This window comes from Sinocyclocheilus rhinocerous, unplaced genomic scaffold (assembly GCF_001515625.1).
Source record: "Sinocyclocheilus rhinocerous isolate Xijiao unplaced genomic scaffold, SAMN03320098_v1.1 scaffold3778, whole genome shotgun sequence".
NCBI lineage: Eukaryota > Metazoa > Chordata > Actinopteri > Cypriniformes > Cyprinidae > Sinocyclocheilus > Sinocyclocheilus rhinocerous.
In genome coordinates, this window is record NW_015662292.1 from 64,661 (window position 1) to 74,087 (window position 9,427).

Sequence of the window (9,427 nt, forward strand, 5' to 3'; positions counted from 1 at the left end):
TGAGTATTTTGGGTTCAGGGTTTTTGTCATCTCCCTATCATTATAAAAATAAAAAAAAAGAAATAACTACACTGACTACACAGCATTATTATTAGTAACTTAGCTTATTCTTTTTCCTCATCACACATATAATCACTCATTTATGCAGTGTGATAATTTACCTAAACCATGGGGCCCCAACTGTTGAGAAAGGCAACATTCCTTTAACAATAAACGCAGTAACCTCTGCTGCTCTCACTGTGACAGAAGGGTAGGTTGAAAGTGGGACAGCATGACCTGTCATTGAAGGCAAGAGTGTAAATAACATGACTCATGAGCTGACAACAACAACAATAATTATATTTTAGAAATATATTATGCAAAAGCGCTACATTAATTAAAAGAACAATGGTGTTTCAATTGCATTATTTTCCTGGACTTACTTTGCAAATATTCTACTAATTCAAATTACCCTTCAATAGGAACAGGCAGTTATTTTGGCATGTTTACCTCACTAACTGTAAAGAAACTGCTGTCATGTATAGAAGTGTTATTGACATTATGCCAGAGCTGCGTTGGTTGCTGTCTGCGATGTTTGTATACTGTAATATTTACATATAAATAGTAGGCTATACAAGCAGTTTCATACTAAGGTTGCTGGCATCTCACATAACGTTAGTTACTATTTGTCTAACATAAATAGCACAGTACGGAATTTCGATCCGTTAACTAGATGTGTTAAATGACATTAGTAAAAATGTTAACGGCAACCATCACCGTGAAAATGTAATTTTCTCCAACAACAACTTATTAAATTAGCTAGGATAATCAATTATTAGTACTGGGCAACGATCACATTTTTTTATCGCGATAAATCACATGATTTTTTCTCAGATTAATCACATTGTTATGCACAAAATTAAATAATGAATTCAAAAGTAGTGTATTGCTCACTTTTATTTTAAAAATACTACGTTATGAACAAAAGTGCAATAACATTTTCTTTGCAAACACTTTAAATAGGGTAAAAAATAGGGTGCTTTTTTACAGCAGTATTCCCTTTACATAGTAGCAGTTACAATATTTTTTTTGTAAATCTCAACTTAAACATTAATGTAATCAAATTAAAATCTCCTTTTCATAGAACTCATGTATTCTTCTTGTGATGGTGCGTCTTGAGGGAGGCTCATACGTGCTGTCCTTCGTTGCGATCCGTTCGCCTGTTTTTGACACATGCTGCATCCAAGCATGTGTCAAATTTTGTAGATACAAAATAAAAGTAAAAAAAAATCCTGTCAATTAAAAAAAAAAAAACCTGTGCAGACTCCCGATCATAATTCACATTACTATATCCTGCCACGTAGCCAGAAATGGTATGTGAAAAATAGATACAAGATAACTGAAGATGTGTTTTAGACGACTACACACAGCTACAAATCTTTTATCATTGTCATTCATAACTAGACTTTTAAGTGTATTAACTTTGTTGTCTACAGCACAACAAAGTAGGACATAGCAATAAATACAACTATAAACATAATTAAACAGGACAAAAACATTTAGCCAACTTAGCCATGTTAGAACACAAATAATCAAGACAAACAATGTCGGACAGGCAAATCACGTGGTCTTGCAAATTCTGTCGCTTTGCTTCTGAAATGCTCCTGGTGTGAGTTGACACTGCCTGGAGGACGGACCAAAACCTTCTTGATAATGTTAGATAACTTTGATAGAAAGGTATGTAACAGATTACAATCAACCAAAAATTAGACAGCTGTTAGTATGACAGTATTTACACAACTATCAATACTTAGTCAGGCAACCCTTAGCCTTAATGACAGCCTGTAGTCTCCTGGGCATGCTGTCACCCAGCTTCATGAAAACCTCAACTTCAGTTTTTTTCCCAGACTCGGTCTGAATAATTTTTGGTCCCAAATTGTATCAGTTTTACTGGTAGTCCACTGTATGAAGAATTTTTGGGTATGATTTGTCACAGTTTACTTTATTTTGCTATCCTCACTTACATAAATGAACTATAGTGTCCTGCACCCAATAGTAAAAAAATATAAAAAATTATATCTGGTCTCTGAATAATTTTTGGTTTGACTGTATATCCTTCGGTTATTTTCACACTTAATTATGCCCATTAAAATGTATTTTACAAGTTTTTGTTACTTTCACTGTTCATTTTTTTGCTCTGTGGTACATCATCTTTAATTTAATAGCATCAGAGCTGCTCTACTGCAGCGGGCTCAGTACTGTAATCACGCGGGAACCACTCATTATAAATCTCCTAACTGTGATATTTTCAGAAATGGAAGTCGCGTTTTTTCATCTGAAACGTGCTGCGATTTATATTCCAAAGCCACTCATATAATGCAGAAACACTCAAGCAAGCAATCAAAACGTGCAACGCATTTGTGTCTGGTGCAGAATAGTACAGCCTAGCGCATTTCACACAGGCTGCTAGATTCACTTTCGCCAGAAAGTCGTGTATGCCTAAGGTTGAAAATAAATGATGTTTATAGTGAATGCCCCTATAAATGGTCTTACTTTTACGATTTAGTTTTAATCCAAATGATGCGTGTGCTAAGTGAGTGAACATAAAAAAAAAAAATCACACAACAGAAGTGCGCGCTCTCTCTCTCCCTACCGTTAAGTAACTTGTGCATTGTTTTACTTGTTTTTGACACATCCGACCGAACTACAAACTTTCCAGTGATGTCTGTAAGAAAGGTATATTCACTCGACAAGCTCGCGCATCTGCGCTGCCGCGCGCTCAATCCACTCAGCGTGAATTGTTGATCAGCTCGCGCACATCAGCTATACAGGCGTTAATACTGAATGTTTAACGTTATATTCATTGCATACATATACTTCGTAGTAGACATCCTTAACTCCATTCTGCTGTCTGTTGTTGGTGTTTCTTTGTCTGAATATGGCGCTTATCACATGATGTGTGGTATCGGCGTTTGGTATCGGGGCATTTTAACGAGTACAGGAGCTCAGTATCGGGCCCGATATCGATACCAGTATCGGTGCATCCCTAATAGATAGCATCACTGATTATAATGGGTTCTATAGTATTTTGTCGCAGGCCGCAGGTGTCTTAGCTGCAGCTACTTTTGCGGCGGGAGATCAGGCTGCCAAATACAATACACTCTTGAGCTTTTAAATACAATGTTGTTTAGGCGCTTCCTGAGGTTAGATGCGTTGCTATGGCCAGCCTTGCATTTAGAATTACAAATATTGCAAATAGCATTGTCTGCATCTAATTTTGTAAAATGCAACCACACTTCTTAACATTTTTGGTTAGCCATTGTGGTGTATGAACAAGTCTTGTGTATGAACACATGGTGACGCTCTCTCATTCTTTCTCTAACATACTCTCGCGCAGTGCCCAGATAAGTTCTCAGGTACCGCGATTTGGCACCGATTGATTTAATGTGAATTGGTACTCTGTAGTACTGATGTAATTCGGTCGGTACCCTTAAAAGTACAGAGTTCGGTACCCAACCCTAATATCAAGAGATCAAGCATCCACGTCCCAGCTGGCTATGTTTCACTCGCCATTAATCTCTGAATGTCTTCACAAAGCTAAGCTAAGCCAAGTTCCTTTCAAATGCTCTGTTTATTGGCAACATGCTTGTTGCTAAGGCTATCCAAGTTGCTTAGGCTTATTTTTTAGTGTTCAGTAAAATGTTTGTGCTAGGCTTATGCAAACATATTGGCAATGTGCGTTATTATCTGTTGTCATTGGCAACATGCTTGTTGCTGTAACATGCTGTGCTAGCCTATCAAGTCAAGTCGCTTGTATTTATTTTACGAGTTCGCACTAACATATAATAGGATTGAACAATTAGTAAGCATAGTTGGCGTGCTGTCCAGAGGGAGGGCTCCGAGCTCGGGAGAGAGCCCGAACCCCGAGAACTCCCCAAAAGAAACTAATAGCCATGAGACAGCAGCTGGAGAATAAAATGTTGTTAGTAGCCCCTCCAAAATATGCATGCCATGAAGATAGAAGGGTAAGAGTTTGCGAGAAGGAGGTAGGGCGACTGAAAGGGCTCGTGCGGTGCTCAACGGGAGTGCGGCTCGCCGCGTCAGACAGCAAGCCCTACCTGCCGCCAAATGAGGAGCACGATGGGAGACCAAGTGAGGGACTCTCGCTGCGTCCAAAGGGAGCTGCGGCTCTGCTGCACCGGAAGGGAGAGTCCCTCTTGTAGCTGGATACGAGGCATGGTTTGATGCGTCGGATGAATAAGCCATGAGGCACGAAACGACGAATGGAGGCACTGCGGCGGTAGTATCAAATTGAGCGGACACTGCGGTGGCAGTATCAAATTGAACGGGCACTGCGGCGGCAGTATCAAATGAAGGGGGCACTGCAGCGGCAGCATCAAATTGTCACTGTAGCTGCAGTACCAAATCATTTTATTTTATTTATTTTTTTTCTTAAGAGAAGGAGGCTTCTGCGGAAGCGAGCACTGCTGAGGCAGTGGGAAGTAAAGATATAGGCTTCTGCGGAAACGAGCACTGCTGCGGTATCTGAAAAGAGAAGGATGCTTCTGTGGAAGCTGGTACTGCTGCAGCATCTGAAAAGAGAAAGTGGCTTCTGCGGAAGAGAGCACTGCTGCGGCAGTGGAAAGTAAAGATATAGGGTACTGCGGAAGCGAGCACTGCTGCGGCAGTGGGGAGTAAAGGTATAGGCTCCTGCGGGAGCGGGTACGGCTGCGGTATCTGAAAAGAGAAAAAGGCTTCTGCAGAAGCGAGCACTGCTGCAGCATCTGAAAAGAAAATTCCCGTGGAAGCGGGTACTGCTATGGCATCTGAAAAGAGAAAGTGGCTCCTGTCGAAGCGAGCACTGCTGCAGCAGTGGGAAGTAAAGATACAGGCTCCTGCGGGAGTGAGGACATGCTGCGGTATCTGAAAAGAGAAGGAGGCTTCTGTGGAAGCGGGTACTGCTGCAGCATCTGAAAAGAAAATTCCCGTGGAAGCGGGTACTGCTATGGCATCTGAAAAGAGAAAGTGGCTCCTGCGGAAGCCGGCTGTGGCAGTGGAAAGTAAAGATACGGGCTCCTGCGGGAGTGAGTACTACTGCGACATCTGAAAAGAGAAAGTGAAATTCTTGAATTCTGTAGTAAAGAAATTGGCAAATATTAAGTGGACATTTTAATTAAGTGTTGTTTAAACAAGGATCGGATCATGCAGTGACATGTAAAACAATCGCCAGACCATTGGCGCCTTCTGTAGGCTTCTAATATGATGCTTATCATACATTATATTGTTTATAATACATTATGTTAAGTTTTGTTCAACAAAACCATATTGTTACTTGCTTTTAATACTTTTTGAACCAATTATAATGGCCTCATTACCATTATATATGGTTTTAGGTCATTTTAAAGGCCATTGTTGATTAGGCCTATTTTTTTATTTATTTTTTTACTATAAAAAATAAATTATAATTATCCGATTATTCAACAGAATTATCGACCAATAACTCGGTTACTAAATTAATCGTTAGTGACGGCCCTAGATGAGAGGTCTATGTCTGGACCTGCCAGAATCCGTGCTCAGATGTTGTGAGCCACTGGAGGTAGCTCCGAGGCGACAGCATATAGTGGGACGGGCAGTAATTTTGCTGTTAAAAGAGAATATTGCGATTTTAAATGAAGTAGATAGCTGTGAGGGAGAGGAGCAGGGGCCGTGATTGTCAGCGGAGGCAGCCTCACACTTAACGGTCTCCTATGGGAGCTGGAGGCCACTGAAAAGGAAAAGGGGTTAAAAGTAACAGGAGGAAAAGACTGAGATGCGTGGGGCTGTTGCAAGTGGAAGCAGCTTTGCTTTCTTCAGCCGCTGTAGGCTGAGGGAAAGGGGAGTGGTTTATGATTGCACCACTAGCGGAGGCAGCCTCGCGCGAGAGTTTGCTACAGGACCTGGAGGTCGCTGAAAAGGAAAAAGTGTTATTAGAAAAGACTGAGATGCATGGGCCTGTGTTGCAAGCTGAAGCAGCTTCGTGCTTTCTTCAGCCGCTGTAGGCCGCAGGAAAGAGGAGTGGTTTGTAACATTTGGCGGGACATGCTGAAATGCCTGGGTAGCTTGCAGTGTTGGCAACTTAGCAATTTGTTGCTAGATTTAGCATTTTCTCAGACTACCCTAGCAACTTGTTTTTCCGAAGCGCCTAGCAACAAATGTAGCTATTTAAAACATTTATTTTTTGCAGCTTTTACAAAGTAATACAATTATAAAGGCGTACATTTCCTCTTAACCACACAAAAATAAAAAATTTATTGAAATAGCTAGCCAGTCGAGCGGCACATCAGCTGGTTTTGTACCTATGATTGTTAATCATTTACTGTTATCCACTGTGATCAACAGTGCAACTTCCTTCCACTATTGTTCTTATCTACAAAACAAAAATAAATCTCATCCATCCATCAAAATGCAATGTGTAATTTAAATACAGGTAATTTTTCTGTTTTTTTATGCAATTTCAGTGAGTATTCTACGTACTTTGTGTCGCGGTTGCATAATGATATTAACATGCATTAATGTTGTGACATTATTTAACGACTTGAGCAACAAATGACCTGCCTTTGGCGATTTTACCTGATAATTATTTGGCAACACTGGTGGCGAATAGATCGTACAGATCCGCTTGTTCACCCTCCGTGAGAACGGTGCATCGGAATTAATCCGCGCTTGCCTCCGGCTTAATTTTCCAAACAGAGGATTTTTTTACTCGGCCGAATGATAGAGTCAAACGCGGCGAGTTCAAGGCCTTGCGAGCTTTGCGCGATCAATTGGCCGCCTTGGGGCTGGAGTGGATTTGGGAGTGAGGTTGGCTGATTTGCAGGGTGACGAATAGATCGTACAGATCCGCTTGTTCACCCTCCGTGAGAACGGTGCATCGGAATTAATCCGCACTTGCCTCCGGCTTAATTTTCCAAACAGAGGATTTTTTTACTCGGCCGAATGATAGAAGAATGCCGGGGAAGAAATTGGAAGTGTCTCTGGTGTAGGCGAGGGTCGGCCTCTGTGTCGTGGAAACCGTGCGGCTGGTCAAGCAGAGCGGCAGCCGCGATCATGCTGGAAACTGTCGTGGGACAGAGGTAAGTTGGCTGTATATATATACGCATTGTGCTAGTTAAGGTGATTAACTAACAAGCTCCACATGTTCCGAATTGATTGATTATCTGATTGTGCTCCTCCCGAAACTTGTTAATGAAACATCATATAGCAGTATACAGCAGATTTAAGCAGCTTTGCAGTGATAGACAGGAAATAGCCATCATGATGCAAACTGATTAATTTCTGCTGTTGCGCAGCTCTACAGAGAAATGGTAAACAGTCGTTGTTCAGTTGAAGTCAGTTAAGTGTTTATTCTGATAAAGTATCGGACACGCTTGTTCTATCTAGCTGTATTGGAAACATGCTTGTTCTTAAAGCTATATGGTAGTGATGGGCAATTGAAGCATGAAGCACTGAGGCTTTCCTCTGACTGCTTTGGGAAAAGATTCAAAGCTTCGAGAGTGTCAAAAACAGTGCCATCTGGTGGTTAAGAAATATAGCAGCCAAAAGCCTGTGAAAGCCACTCCGTCGGACAAATCAGCGACCACAAATTCCATCAACTCATGTTACGAGCACAAATAAAAGCCTAACAGTGTGTGTGTGTGTGTGTTTGTTTGTTGAATTGTTCTCTGATAAAATAATTTACCCATTAAACTGTGGCATTAAATGCCAGTACGAAAATCAGTATAATGTAATAGAAGAATAATGCACACATATATGAACTTCATATGGCAAATATTTTATTTTTTCTGAAATATTTTTTATTCTTAATATTACTTGTATGATTGGGTATTTAATTGAATAAGTCTGAATGAAAACTTACATAAAAGTAAGATCTGCTTGCTTGTTCCAAAGCTATCTGGTTGTTATTGGAATATGCTTGTTTCAAAGCTATCTGGTTGTTATTGGAACATGCTTGTTTCAAAGCTATCTGGTTGTTATTGAAAACATGTTGTAGCGTGAGCTTTTCAGATTCATGTTGTTGCATATTGGCAACATACTCGTTCATATTCACACATAGATCATCTGGTTAAGTGCAACATGCTTGTTGCTATGGCTTATGCAGGTTTTGGCAACATACTCGTTGGGTCATTGGGTAAGGGCAACATGCTTGTTGCTTAAGGCATTGAGATTTTCGCTGTCAGTTTGTGTTGAGCGATATCAGCATATGGTTTTGTTTTGGGGGGTAGTGGTCCTGACAGAAATCAAGCGTAGCGTTAGTTCTGGTAGGTCACATTAGTCAAGCTCACATCATCTGACTCTCAGCTGATCCACGTCTACCTACAGGGATTCGACACCTATCACAGCATCCATATATAAGGTCCTTCAGTATTATCAGCAGCTTTCGTGTTGCTCAATAGTTAATTACCCTCCTCCGTCCCTAACTCCACCTCTCGTCCAGTCAGGATTCAGCCTTCTGATTCCCCTTTGAATTAGACTAATTTCTAAAATGTGTACATTAAATTATTGAACATTAATGATATCTGCAATTAATTTATGTTGGTTCTGTTCTGTTTACCCTAGGGAGGTTATCACTGCTCTCCCTGCTCTTATCCATGCTAGGCTGCATGGATGCACAAGGAGTTCTTGCCCAGAACAGAACCATACCACCAATCCAAACTGTACTGTATGGTAATTGACATTCATCTTTGACGATAGTGGTCCTGACAGAGCTGTAGTTATCTGTTTAGAGAACAGAGTAACACAATTCTGCATAGAATAATCATAAAGATCTGAACGAAATGTGGAAATGTTTTTCCACTTTTATTCCTCTCTACCCTATTAAAACTTGAGGCCAAGTTAAAAAGTGTGTTTTAGGACGTATAAAACACTTTATTTGCAGTTTATTTGAAATAAATCTGTGATAAGGCTGTGGTACCGCATCAAGTGAGGTTGACGTTAAAACTCTCAAGGTGGTATAACAGTGTGAAAACTGCTCTTAAACCACAGTGGCATTAAGATAGGTGATAAATTTGACAAGTCAAACAGGGCCTTTCATGATTAATGTTGTATTATTTATGGCCCCTTACTCGAGCTGCCTCTAAAATATTGGTCCTCGTGGAATACTGCACTTAATAAAAAGTGAGCAGAGGAGGCAGTGAGGACGATGTATTTGTATTAAACGGGGCTTTCCATGACACAATGAGGTACTGCTTTCATATAAGGACAGAAAAGAGTTTAAAGACTAGATTACCTGTTTGTTTGTTTGTTTGTCTGTTTGTTTGTTTTTTCTCTCTTAGATTACTTATTATCATTCTAGATCACATATTAGTAGAGTAGAGAACAGGAGGAATGTATCTAAACTGTCAGTTAGCTTACCTTCTTACTGGTATTTATACTGTATAGCCTAAACTCTACATCCTATTTGTTTTCAATT

General features: G+C 40.4%; 1 long non-coding RNA gene across 1 annotated transcript in view; it reads left to right on the plus strand.

The window, feature by feature from the left end:
• The window catches only part of LOC107728034 (uncharacterized), a 19,480-nt gene extending 11,018 nt beyond the window's left edge, over positions 1-8,462 (plus strand). Inside the window, exon 3 of the long non-coding RNA XR_001638427.1 lies at positions 8,253-8,462. This is a non-coding gene — a long non-coding RNA (uncharacterized LOC107728034). The remainder of the gene's footprint in view (positions 1-8,252) is intronic.
• Positions 8,463-9,427: the final 965 nt, after the last annotated feature.